Source organism: Bidens hawaiensis, unplaced genomic scaffold, assembly GCF_021521415.1.
Source record: "Bidens hawaiensis isolate Kalapana, Puna unplaced genomic scaffold, B.hawaiensis_p1.1 tig00033865_1, whole genome shotgun sequence".
NCBI lineage: Eukaryota > Viridiplantae > Streptophyta > Magnoliopsida > Asterales > Asteraceae > Bidens > Bidens hawaiensis.
Window position 1 is genome coordinate 36,813 of NW_027495833.1, and position 15,639 is coordinate 52,451.

A 15,639-nucleotide genomic window follows, 5' to 3' on the forward strand; every position below is an offset into this window, starting at 1 on the left:
TAAACCGTGAAACCGAACCGGACCAAACCGTTAGTAACGGTTCGGTTTGGTTTTGATTGTTGACGGTTCGGTTTCGGTTTTCAATTACCAAAAACTGGTACTAACGGTTTGGTCACGATTTAACTCAAAAACCGTTCAAACCGGACCATAAACACCCCTACTAATCAGTGTAAGTTCATGCTAATATCATAATAATTTTATACCCCACTCTCTTATGGTCTATTTAGCCTGTAGTTAATGACACATGATAGTGACTTAAATTTTAACTCTTTCTCCTTTCTCTATATATATGCACACACATAAAGCAGAAGAGTTAACAGGGGACAAAATGTGTGGCTGTTATCACCCCTTTTCAATTTTTATTGATATATATTAAATTACTAATTTTAGAACTCGTCTCACACACGAGATAATTCAAATTATAAAATTTTAAGTAAAACAAATAATTACATAGCGTATATGAAAAAAAAATGTATTACATCTATGCTTGTATCTATACAATATGTACATAAATTGATTTTATTTATATCATAAAATTATTTTTTTAAATGAACTTAATAAAAAAATGCTCGTGTAAAAACGTACCCGAGAATATTTCTTTCTATTGAAAAATTCTTTCTCGGTGCCATATATGTATAATTGAAAGACTTTTGGTTATGAACCAATTTCGGAAATAAAGCTTCTCATACGATAGTAGTTCTAACCATTCAGTCTAAATACGAAAAGAGTGTTACCTTTATTGATATATTTATCAATTTACCACTAATTAAAGGAAAATAGAACATTAAATTGTAACAATGTATGTTCTTCAAGAGCTATGTTTTTCTGAGCTACACCATGAAAAAGATTTTGATAAGTTTCAGAAGGCTTATCAACTTTGTCATAATGACATCATAAAAAATAACATGTTAACCCATCCAATTTTGTGAATATTTTGTTTCATTTGAGTATAGTTTCCATGACATGCTTCCCATACAACGTTCTAATCACCATTGAATGAAAAATTAATGTTAACATAAATATTTCAAAATTGATAAAAGTTAGAAGCATTAATAGGCATGGGGATGGTATGTCGAAAGTGTTCGCAGTCTTTTCTTACATTTTAATAGTTGAGGGAAAAATAGTCAGTTTGCCAAATCCCGAACCTTTTGATTATTTTAAAAAACGCCATTAAAAATAAAATTTAAACCCGAATCATGTTTAAAATTCTAACTTTTATACTTTTGACATTTCAAAGTCAACACTTTGAACCCATAACAAATTTGACGATAAATCTATTTTGCATTCTCAAACTTTTAAAAATACTCAAAATTTTTATTTTTGGCCCATAACAAATTTTGACCTAAATGTAGTTAATTTGTACCAAATAATCTATTTACCAACTTTTGACCCATAATATCAAATTTAAGTTCCATAAAAATCCCGAAACAATTTTCATTTGAGAAACATGATTTGTTGTTGATTTTTGAAATTCACCCAAGTATTTTGAAATATGTAGTAAAATAACATGTTAATATTTATATTTATAAAAATATATAAATATAGTGTAAAAGAAAAGTGAATAATTATTGATTACATATATTAGGGTAAATTAGTTTTGGAGGGAAAAAATTGTGAGAATTAACCAAAACATGAAGTGTCTACATTTATTTTACATTATTAGAATAGGTAGATTATTCATAAGGTTAAGTTATTTTATAAAGGGGGAGAAAAATGAGAAAGGGTTTGTAGAAAAGAAAAAAAAACCACTCAAAAAAATATAATGAAAAATTAATAAAAAAATCATAACTCAAATTTTAATACAAAAATGAAAAATGTAAAAACAAAAAAATGTTTCTACCGTTTTTCTCATTCTTAAAAAAAATGTTGAATGAAAAAGATCATTGTGTCTTTTTATTTATTATTATGTTTTGTGTTTATTTTCGTCATTGATTATATTTTTTTTCTTGACATTGTAGCTTTTTTCTTGATATAGTGTTATATTACTCAACATTGTGTCATATTTTGTTCGGCATTGTGTTATATTTTGTGATCTATTGTGTCTTTTTTTTTGTTTATCATTGTGTTGCTTGTACATTTTCAGCATTGTGTCTTTTTTTTTCGTAATTTTTTGGGAACGTGAATAACAGTAGAAACATTTTGGTTTTTTAGTTTTTTTTCGTTTTTTATTTATACATTGAGTTATGGTTTTTTTTATTATATTTTTTGAATTTTTTAGTGACTTTTTGTGTGACCACAATCCTTCTCATACTTTTTATTTTTGTCTTCCTTTACATTTTAACTTTACCAATTATTCATAATTTTCGACTAATTAATTCTTTCCTTTTTTACACTAGAAAAACACAAATATATTATGATTCTATATGACTATATCTGAATCATTTCATTATTCATCGTTATACTAAAACTCTCAATTTTATAGAGAAGAATATCATCATGTATACACATTGATATCTTTAGTCTTAATTTTATGTGTTAAACAAAGATTTATAATCAGTTTATAAATTTCTTCTTCTTATTTTTTAATAAAAAATATATTCATTTCATAACCGAACAAAATGATCCAATTATAATAGAGAGGTGGGTAAGCGGACAACAAGCTGCGCCGCCACTCAAATATATTTCTTACCTTTTTCGCATTTTTTTCTTCCTTCAAATGTGTTTTAAAGCATAAAGCGAAAGCCTATTACGTGATTAATTTCATGAAGTAGTAATAAAAAAAATATACTCGATGGCCCATTATTTATTAATGAATTATACTCACGAGCTAAAAAGCGAAAATAAATCAAAAATCTGTAGGTAAAGTTTGAAAAAGCTTTTACACACTTAATTAGGGTTTTCCGGGTCCAATTCTTAACATATGTGATTCCCTACACCACGTACGGTATCGATTAGAGGTTGTTTGTTCTCAGCTAGATCATTAGTGCTCATCAATGGGGCTCCAACAAGGAATTTTAAATTCAAATAAGTGTAAGACAGGAGGACCCGGTTATTTTCATCATTATTATGGAAGCCATGCATCTTGTCATAAGAAAGGCATGCTCGTTAAGCATCTTCAAGATACCACCCTAAAAATGGTCTATTTCTCTCTAACTTTCTTCTATGTTGATGGCGTGTTATCTTAGGTGTTGGTCTTCATCAAAGCTTCACGATCTTAATTGCCAGAATACTAACATATTTTTTCTTAGCTTGTGGTCTTAAAGTTAACTTCAATAAAAGAAGAGTCTATAGGATCGGAGTGGAGTGGAGTGGAATGTTATTGAAAATACGTGCATCAAACGAAACACATCTGTCACACCCCAACCAAGACGGAAACATCGGGGCGCAACCGATTGTTCATCGCACACGACACTATTAAGTGACAATATTTAATCAACTCATTTAAATTCATAAAAACACAAAGAGTCACATAACTTGTTCATACAATAACCGAATTCAAATCATAGTAAATAATGTATTGTTCGTTTTGCTAATATCCTAATAGTCTTGATAACGTTTTTTCTTCAAGTCCTCGAGTCAACCTAAAGTCAAACCTGTAACATTGCATAAATAGAATTTGTCAACACAAAGGTTGGTGAGCAATTTCATAGTTTTTGAACAATAGATATATAATATGAAATTCCACAACTTGTATACAAAACAATAAATAATAGCAACAATTTAGATAAATGAAATCGTTAATAAGAATACATTAACGACACCTTTCTATAAGGGGATGCCAAATATACTCGGATTTCGTATGAAATCGTTAATAAGAATACATTAACGACACCTTCTATAAGGGGATGCCAGATATACTCGGATTTTGTGAATCAACCATCCAATAGCGATAAACACATTAGCACTTAACATATAAGCATATAACACCAAATCGAGCATTTATTTAAGTAAAGTATACAATAAAGTTTGTGGTTTAAGACTCAAGTATAAATCATTTGGATTTGAATAAGTTTGCAATGTCACCCCCAAAATATAAAAGAGTGAAAATGGGGGATGAAAGTACTCACATTCAAGTAATAAACTTGAAAGATTTGATGATTTGGAGATTAACCGGAACGGTGAGTTTAACGAACGAAGCCTAAAGGAGAAGAAGTCTTGTATTAGAAAAGTTGTCTTGGAAGTCTTTAAATGAAAATAGATGATAAGAAATGTAAACAATTTAAAGTTTAAGGTTTAAAATGTAAATATTTAAGAAATTATAACAATAGTCCTTTAAAAATGTAAGTTTGCTCGAAACCGGGCTAAAGTATCTAGCCCTTAATTTTACTCAACCTATGTTAAGTAATAAGGTGGGTAAAAATGCAAGAAAGCAAGTCCCTTTATAATATAGATACTAAAACGGGTTTTAACGAGTGTTCGGGTGGTCGGTTCGGGTCTTGGTGACTTGACCAAACCCAAAGTCAACTTTCCCAAAATAATAAATGTATGAGATAACTCAATAAATCTTAAAGAGACTTAACCAAGTATGTAGTTCTATTGTTTTAGAACTAACAACGTCCGTTAAGCGAGTGTTCGGTTTAATCAGTCCAAACTTTGTTATAAGATCAAGTTTGATTCAACATTCCGAGTACTTTGTGAAAATAATTAAAATCAGTTTATAAAGTATTTTTAAAGAAATATATAAGCTTTAATGGTTAAAAACACACTTGTGTGTCTTAAGCGAGTAAACTTGGTTTAGTTCGGTTTTTATCTTGGAATAAGGCCAAGAATGGTTACCACATGTCCAAACATCATAGAACTTGTAAAATAATTTATAAATAATAATACCAAAGTTTTACATACAAAAAGTCAACAACAAAGTCTTTAAACGAAAGTTCGGTTTCCGGTTCGGATCTTGTTTCGGAATAAGACCGAGGTTAGATTCTACAAATCCATAATCATGGAACTAATTAAAATGATTTTAGAAACTCAAATCTTACATAAAACATGTTTATACAACTATTTAAACAAACTAGTAAACAAGAGTTCGGCTTCCGGTTTGGAGCTATTTACGGAATAACCGAGGTTAGTATCTACAAACCCATAACCATGGAACTCAAAATGTAAAATAGAACTAAGATGAGCAGAAGTTAAACAAGTATAACAAGTTAGATGGTTAGATGCGGAAAATATATAATCAAGGACTACTACGAGTCCTCCATGTAGCTTTGTCTTATGGGGACACTTAACCGACCGAGACCGGAGAAATGCCCGCCGAAGGTACAAAGGGTGCTATTATATATATGTTGTATAACAATCTTCAAGTATTAATAAGTGTCAACAAGTTGATGATAATGTAAGACTATGGTCAGTTTGACCTTAGAAAGTCAAAGTGCCAAAAAAATATGAAGAACACCTTTGAATGCTTGAGAATTAGGAGAGAAAGAGATGAATGAGCAGGGATTAATGAAGGGAATAGGGGTGTATATATAGGGTGGGTTGAAAGGGTCAAGCATGGGGTTAAATATCAAGGTTTGCATGCAAAAGGGGGATCAAGACAAGTCACAAAACAAAAAAAAAGGAGATGAAGCTACTGGTTCGCTGTGAGTCGGTTTGTGTCCGGAAGTTCGTTTTTGATGTATTTTGAGCATTTTAAGTCCGTTTTCGAATCCGTAAAAGGGGTTTTTCAAATTAGACAAGCGGGAATGTTTTAGTAACATAAAATCCAATATTTTATATATTTGAAATGTTCGGGATATAAATCGGGTCGCTTTACAACATAAAAACAAATACAAAATAAATACAATTTGACCCGAAATCGAGGGATGTCACAACTTCAATATATACATAGTGTCATGTATTTTATTATACAACCTCTACAAGATATTACTTAACTTATTGTCCATGTAATGTTCCTTAATAGCCGTATTACTAACCTTTTCCGGTTGTTTTATATAGAATTTTTTAATAACCATCATTAAAGGTTTATCAACGACTCATGTTCAATATCACCTGATGACAAAATTAGAAAAATCATTTAATTATATATTTAACTATTTTGATCGATTCGGGATTTAGTGTGATGCCAATTTTATATAATAGCCCACCCACTCACAAAAAGTAAAAGAAAATAGTCAAAATAGGCTTCCTTGAGGGCTTGACTATTAGCATCTTAGAACATTTTGAGTATATTTCAACATAGTTTATTAAACTTAACTTTATAGATATAGTATAAGTTGTTTGAAAATATAATAAGTTTTCATTTACATAAATGTTACATGTAATAAACATTTAAGATTATGTATTAGTGTTATCAACTTACAATACATTATCATTCATACGTTGTAATGTGTGGATGATATGTTTTGTAAGAACATACTATATCTCTAATAACATTACCATGTACTAGTTATTTATAGTGGCGTATATCTCTTATGTCGTCTACTTAATATACATATATGTGTGTGATTACGTATTAATTTGTTATACGCCGCAAACTAAGTGTCTTAGGTATCAGATAATAGTCTATTTATTACTATACTAGATTACTAACTCAGGGCCGGCTCGGGTATAGGGCAACGTGAGCGACCGGCCGGGCACTTATTTTCGGGGGCACAATTTTATTTATATATATATATATATGAAAAAATATGTATATTTAATGTTTTACTCTAATTATACAATAATTAGCTTGGTCTAGTGATAAAGGGGTATGACTCCCAACCAAGGTTGCAAAAGTCGCTAGACGGACCCTAGGCGGCCGACTGGGGAGTTGGGTGGTGTACTCGGAGTACTCGGGGAGTACTCGGAAATGATGAATATAAAAAAAAATAATTTTTAAATATTAAATATATGTCAAATATCATAAGTATGCTAGTATTTATAACAAAATAAGTGAAGATCAATATAAATAAGATAATATATATATTTAAATGCTAAATTATTCTAAAAAAAAGTGATGTTTTTTAATAATATTATAGAACTATGAATTATGTTTTCTTTTTTAAGTCAAAATCGGCCCAAGTTAACCCACTAGATGTGATTCTGGCTGGAGTTGACCACATTTGATCGATTCTCAGTAAGTAGGCGAAGTTGAAGAAAGTCTCCTCGGCGCCATACCTTCTAGCGAGTACTCGGCCTTGGAGACCTACTTTTACAAAATTGCTCCCAACCAAAAAGTTGTAACCTCTATCTCACTTGAGACATTTTAAGCTTATTTTTATACAAAAAGTTTACCAAGTAAGCTCATTTAAAAATTTAATTGTTAAACAAAACAAAAAACTATTTACATAAGGCCTAATTTTTTTTTTGTTTATATTATTTCGTTACTTGTTATGGTCTACGGGCTTTTTTATTTCGGCTCGATCAAGACATATAAATTCTCAGAGACGACAACATTCGTGATATACTCATATATTTGTGTATAAACTAAATATCTTGGAATCACCCTTCTACCGAGGGTTTGTTCAATACAGCAAATCAATAGTTCTTACACACATTGTAACTAATGTGTATGCGCACACATTTAAACATGTGAAAACTTATGAATAGTGTGAGAAAAAAAATATTAGAAATATTTTTATTTGAAAATATGAAGAGCATTTAAAATTGTCACATTTAAAAATATAAGCAACCCTCATAATTCATAAACTTCATGCTTTTAAGCGTGTCTTATTTTAAAAATAGTTGTTGTTATTATTATTTTATACATTTTAAAGAGCGAACTTTATATTGTTTATTTATACAATGCTTTTAAACACTTATACATAATTTGATTTTGAATCACTAGTTTGAGACCCGTGCATTACACAATAAATTCATGAAAATACAATATTTAATAAATAATCGGTACACAATAAGCTTAGCAAACGATGTTAATACATGGTCATTTTACAACAATTTTAAAAGAACACGTTTTCTATAAAATAAAAGATAACTATAAATTTAAAAATATTTGAAAAAAACAGATAGTAAATATTAAATTAACAGTTTTTGTGAAACAGTAAATATTATTATAAATTTATTACAAGATATGAGTTTTAACGTGGAACAAGTGGCAAAATTTATAAATTTTTATTAAAGAATATAAATATAGATTTGGCATGTATATTCTACATTTATATATGACTTTTTATGTATCCAAATGTGTGTTTAAAAAAATAATAACTTATATTTAATACAAGGGTTAAGTTATTCTACAAAAAGTGACAAAAATAAGAAATACAAGAAGAATTTGTAATCACACAAAAAAACCTCTCAAAAAAAAAATCATAACTCAAAATTTAATAAAAAACAAAAAAAGTAAAAAAAAAAAAATGTTTCCACCATCTTCCTCGTTCTTAAAAAAAAGACTATGTTGAGGGAAAAAGATAATTGTGTCTTTTTATTTATCATTGTGTTTATTTTCGTCATTAAATTGTGTTTTTTTTACTTGATATTGTGTCTTTTTTCTTGATATTGTGTTATTTTGTTCGGTATTGTGTTACATTTTGCGATTTATTGTGACTTTTTTTAGTTATACTTGTGTCTTTTGTTCATTTTCATCATTGTGTATTTTCAGTGGTTTTCTTTTTTTGTTTTTTATTTGAACGGAGAATAATGGGGGAAACATTTTAGTTTTTTAAATTTTTTTTGTTTTTTATTTATATTTTGAGTTATGATTTGTTTATTATTATTTTTTGCATTTTTTAGGTTTTTTTTACTCATAAATCCTTCTCACACTTTTCATTCTTTTATCTCTTTTTATTTTAACTTTCCCCTATAATCATATAGTGAAAATTTAAAAATATTTAGTAAATGTGTATTTGTTTCCTAGGGTTGAGTTATTCTACAAAGGCCAACAAAAATGAGAAGTGTGAGAAGCCATAGTTGATTGACATGTGTCAAGTATTGACATGTGTCAAGTGGGGACCAAAAATAAAAGGGTATAAAATTAATAGTACATATTTTCTCTCTTCACATGCAAGACATATGTCAATTCCCCAATCATTTTAAAACGTCCATAGATTTTTCATATGATATTAGTTTTTTTTTTTAAATTCACCATAATAACAAGCGTTTTTTATCTTTAATATGAGTATGGCTTTGTTATATAAAAATTAAAAAAAAATTACGTCATTGTGTCTTTTCGTCATTATGTCTTTTTGTCATTGTTTCTGTCTGTTTGTCATTATGATTTTTTTATTTTTGTCACTGTGTCTTTCAAATCATCATTGTGTTTTTTTTAAATGCTAATAATACGGCTGTGTAATAATAATACGTAAATATAATGATAAAATAACAACAAATTATCTAATACATAAAATACAATGATGAATACATATTACACAATTACATGAAAAGTAAAACACAATGATGAATACATATAACATAATAACCTAAAACATAAAACACAATGGTTAATACATATAACACAATGACCTGAAACGTAAAACACAATGGAAACTACATATTACGCAATGACATGAACGTAATACACAATGACTAAAACACAATGATAATTAGAAAGAGAAATGATGAACACAAAGATACAATGACAAACAAAAGAAACAATGACGTAATCTTTGTTTTAATTGTTATCTTTAATATGAGTATCAATTGATAACACAATGACCAAAATCTATAACACAATGCATAGAAAACCCCAATTAAAAATCATAATGAACAACCAATAACACAATATAAAAACCCACTAATTTTTTTTATTTTTATATAACAATATGGTACTCATATTAAAGATAAAAAACGCTTGTTATTATGGTGAAATTAAAAAAAAAATGTTGTATGAAAAAGTTATGGACATTTTAAAATGATGGGGGAATTGACATGTTGTAACATTTCGGGTTTTTACCATATTCGTTTGTTTTCATTTTTTCATTGTACGAACATCTTTCGGATCCTAATCTTCAATAAAATTTTGCAATTATAAGTTATCAAGTTTTCTTATGTTCACTTTCAGTCCTCCATGATTTATTTAATGTTTATTCTTTATTTTACAAAAGTGTATGTATAACCTAGTAAAATCCATATATTTTTAAAAGCTAACAAAATTAAATCATATTTGTGTGACATAATTATAGATATATTAAAACACAATACACATGCTTCCTTTTTCCTTAATCTGTCGAGATATGCACAGACATATAAGTCATACATTTTTTTTACAAAAAGATTTAAAATTCAATTCTTAAGATAACTTCCAACTCTCCTAAAAATATAACCCCTTTGATTTTCTACTAAATAACATATGCAATTCCAAGTATCTAGTCATAACATTTTAAAGTTACAAAACTATTTCCTTCCTACATTTCTTTTTCTTTATCTATTTACCTTCTAGATGATAGTTGACTTAGCAAAGATATTTCAAATCTTGCAAAGATATCCAAAAGTCAACTTCTTGGACTCTTCAATATCTTGGATGTGACATTCGTCAATTTCGGGTCTTGTTTGTATTCGTTTTTGTATTTGTTTATTATGTAAACCGACCCGATTTGTAAACCGAAGCTTATGTTATAATCAAAATGATGGATTTATGTTACAATATTGTTTCACACTTGTTGGGTCTTGAAAACATCCTATTTTTATTTATTTATTTATTTTTTTGTTGTTTTGTGTTTTTGTCTTGATCCATTTTGCATGAAAACTCTTGTGTCTCACACCGATATTTGACCACCAACATTACCCTATATATACACCACCTTTCCTCTTCATTTTCCCTTGTTACAACTCCAAAAAAAAAACTCCCTCAAACATCAAAGATTCAAGGTTATCTTCTTAAGTGTTCTTGAAGGATTTTGGTCTTTCATCTTAATTAGTTTATGTAGCCTTATTAATACTTGTTTATGGTTGTGCATCATGTATATAATATACACCCCTTGTTTACCTTTGTTAGTTACTTCTCCGATTCCGGTCGGTGAGGTTTCAGACCCATAAGGCAAGGCTTCATGGAGGACTTCGTGTCCTTGATATATATACATCTATATAACTTGTTCATACATATTAATCTTGCTTATTTTAGTTTGTTGGTCATGTTTACAAGTTCCATGGTTATGGGTTTTTAAAAGTCTATGCTTCGGTTTAACCGTAAATAGCTCTAAACCGTAAACCGAACTTTGTTACTAGTTTTGTTTGTTTAAACATACTTAGTGTTAGATCTAAGTTTCTAAAATCATTTTTACAAATTCTATGGTTACGGGTTTGTAGAATCTTACCTCGGTCTTAACCCGAAACACGATCCGAACCGAAAACCGAACTTTTGTTTAAAGACTTTATTGTTAACTTTTGGTATTTTTTTATTTGTACATTATTATACAAGTTCTTTAGTGTTTGGACATGTGGAAACCATCTATGAACTTGTTGTGAGATGGAAACCGAACCAAACCGATTCTTGCTCGCTTAAGACACACAAGTGTTTTTTTTTTAGCCATCAAGACTTGTATATTTCTTTAAAAATAGTTACAAATTGATTTTTAAATATTTTCTTAAGTACTTGGAAATGTTGGATCCAACTTGAACTCATAACAAAGTTTGGACCGACAAAACCGAACACTCGTTTAACGTGCGTTGTTAGTTCTAAAACAATGGAACTACATACTTGGTTAAGTCTTATTAAATTTTATTGAGTTATCTCATAACATTCAATATTTTGGAAAGTTGACTTTGGGTTTGACCAATTATCAAGACCCGAACCGACAACCTGAACACTCGATAAAAAAAAACCCGTTTTAGTATCTTTATTCCAAAGGGATTTGCATTCTTGCATTTTACCCACCTTATTACTTAACATAGGTTGAGTAAATATTAAGGTTAGATACTTTAACCCGGTTTCGAGCAAACTAACATTTTTAAAGGGTTATTATTATAAATTCTTAAATAGTCACATTTTAAACCTTGAACTTTATTATTTACATTTCTCAACATTTATTTTGTTTAAAGACCTTCAAGACAACCTTTCTAAATTCAAGACTTCTTTTATTTTTAGGCATTGTGCGTTAAACTCGTCGTTCCGACAAATCTCCAAATTATCATCTTTCAAGTTTACTACTTGAAGGTGAGTACTTCATACCCCATTTTCCATCTTTTATTTTGGGGGTGACATTTCATACTTATTCAACAAAATGCTTTATATTTGAATCTTAAACCACAAACGTAGTTGTATACTTTACCTAAATAATTGCTCGATTTGGTGTTCTATGCTTATATGCCTATGTGTTTATCGCTTTTGGTTGGTGGAACTATAAGATCCTAGACTATTTGGCATCCCCTTATAGCAAGGTGTCGTTAACGTAATGCAATTAACGATAACTATAAAATCCTAGACTATTTGGCATCCCCTTAGCTAGGTGTCGCTAATGTGTTTAGCGATATCTATTTATCCAAATTACCACTTTTATTTATCGTTTCGTATGCAAGTTTTGTGGCTATCTTTATTATATACTAATATGATTAAACTTATGAATTGCTCACCGACCTTTGTGTTGACAAACTTTATTTTATGAAATGTTGCAGGTTTGCATCTTGGTTGATTTATGATTGTGAAGAAAACGACATCAAAGACCTTAGGATATTAGTAAAAATGAACAATATCAATTTGCCATATTTTGTGATATCTTGTTTATGGTTATTTTATGGATAATTGTTATGTGACATTTTCGATGTTGTGAAATGAAATGAGTTTATTAAATACCGTCGCTTTAATTAGTGTCATGTGCTTATGGACAATCGTTACACCTCGGCATGTTCCGCCGCCTTTGGTCGGGGTGTGACAGATTGGTATCAGAGCCATGACAATAGGATAGGTGGTTAGACGTAACGACCTAGTATTGTTATGCTTAGGGTCCTATATGTGTGCTCATACGTGTTTACTCTATTTTGATTGTTCATATCGCATATTCTTTATAAACTTGTTTAAAATTCACCAATATCCCAAATGTTCACATACACACACTTTCATAGTATTTCCAAGGTATCCTTACCTTAAAACGCAAAAAGTAGATTTTCATTGTGTTTTATGGATTACGAGATTAACTTGGATCCTGTTGTTTATAATCCCTTAAAGGTTGCATTTATATCGGGTTCGTAGCCCTCATAGGAAGCGAGACATTATAAAACGACCATTTGACAAAATGATTCAAAGAATCGAAGGTGATTTACTTACCTGGAATGGTGGGATTATAGTGCTCGTTTTCTAGGCCACAAACCATGTTATACATGTGAATACTTTAAGTAGTCGAATGCGAGAGTTCCGGTCGCCATCCTAATTTTTCGGTGTCAAAACAATAGAACTACGGTGATTCGTGGACTAGTGCTTTGACATGACGTTGTATCCCGATTTATGGTGTTATTATCATTATTTGAGTCGAAAACATGAAAAAAAATTGCGGTGATTTGTGCACATGTTTAGACTCCAACGTTGTGTTTTATAAATTTTTTTTTTGAGTTGGAATATCAAATCATGGTGGTTCATGTACGATTTTCCGACTCTATAAACCTCAAAATCTCAAATTTTTAAGCTTTAAACCCCTCAAAATCATTTACGATTGTTTCCAGTTTGTTGTTTATATACAAAGATTTATATTTTATCTAACACTAACATCTACTCCTCACTAACTCTAGGATTCACAATCAAAAAGAAAATTTAACTTCACCTTATTCTTATTTTATACACTCTCATATCCATTTCTTTTTTACCTAAAACTTATTCCATTTCTTTATAATCTTTTAGCATGCCTCCACTAAGACCGCGCAAGAGCACCAACTGACGTATGGCTGCTTTTATCATCAAGCAAATGGCCGCTGTGATTCCCGAACTTGTAACTCAAATCCAAGCTACCCAACCTCCTCCACCCGTTGTTGCACCCGTTGAACCCAAACCCGTATCCTACCCATATAAGCAATTTACTAGTGCCAACCCAACCGAATTCTAGGGTACGAACTGTGCGACTACCTTGTTGCAATGGTTCGAGTCTATGGAGAATGTGTTTAGATATAGCGAGTGCCCGATGCGAAAAAGACAAATTTCGCTTCAAGCATGTTTAGAAAAACCGCTCTAACATGGTGGGGTAGTGTCATGCATCTCCAAGGGTCGGAAGCGGCTATGGCTCTTCCATGGCCCGACCTCAAGGCACTCATGATGAAGAAGTTTTGTCCCAAACACGAACTTCAAAAGCTTGAGGAGGAATTTTGGAACCTCAAGCAAGATATTGGTGATAACGCCGCTTACTCACTCCGTTTCCACGAGTTGAGCATTCTCGTCCCTCATTTGGTTACCCCGGCTGAGCGTGAGCTTGACAAATACATTGGGGGTTTACCTATGCAAATCCGGGACTCAGTCATGAGTAGCAAACCCGTGAATCTTGAGGATGCCATTACTCTAGCCGGTGCGCTATCGGAGAATCATGTGAAAGCGGGTACCCTAACCCTCAAGAAACCAAACGAAAAAGCCAAACCTGAGCCCGCACCACAAGCCAAGGTTGAACCCGCAACACAAGCCATTAACTACTCCAACTCTTCCCGTCACAACAATAACAACAACAACAAGAAACCCAAAACCAACTACCGAAACTATGCCGTTACCCAACCCCAAACTCAACAACAAACCCAAATTCCACCCCAAAAACCCGAAAACCCTATACCGGTACCGCCCCACTATGCAACATTTGCCAATTCCATCACCCACCAAACATGCCTTGTCGCCATTGTACCATTTGTAACCGACTTGGTTATCTCAACACCACATGCCGATCCGCACAACGAACCCAACCTAACCAACCAAACCAACCAAGAACTTTTCCCCAAAATACTCAACACCGATATGCACCTTACCCACCAAACCAACCTCAACAACCCCGAGCTTGCTACAATTGCGGTGACCTTAACCATTTCCGCAACAATTGTCCTCGCCTCATCCTTACTAACCAAACCATGACCGCACCTTACTACCAAACTCAAGCTTACCAAGTTCAAACCTACCAACCTCAACTTTCCCAACACAATGCACCACTCATCCAACCCATCCAAGCCATACAAGCACCACCTCCTCCACCACCGCAAGCACCTCAACTCAACCAAGGCAATCAAGGACGAGCTTTCATGATGAATGTTAATCAAGCTCAAGCGGCAAACGATGTTGTGAACGGTATGTTTTTAGTGAACCAACATTTGGCTTCCATTTTATTTGATACGGGTGCCGATAGAAGTTTCATTTCTTTGAAATTTGAGTCGAAAATTGCCGTGTCTCGAACCAAGCTTTCCCGGTCGTTTTCTGTTGAAGTCGCCAATGGGAACTCCATCACCATACATTCCGTCGTCTGCGATTGTACTCTCGTTCTTGCTAACCATAAATTCTCCATCGATCTCATCCCGATGCAAATGGGAAGTTTCGATGTCATAGTAGGCATGGATTGGTTATCTTTGCACCGTGCCGAAGTTGTTTGCTTCGATAAATTCATTCGCATTCCGCTAGTTAACGGTAAAATCCTTAAGGTCTTCGGAAAAGCTACTTCGAGAAGGCTTAATCTCATGTTGTGCTCTTAATCGCAAAAATACTTACGCCAAAAGTATGCTCCGCTCCTGGCTCTCTTTGCGACAAAAGAGAAAAAGGAAAGGAAAATCCAAGATATTTCTATTGTTCGTGATTTCCTCGATGTCTTTCCCGACGATGTCACCGGCCTTCCACCCGTTCGTCCGATTGAATTCGAATCGATCTTGTGCCCGGCGCGA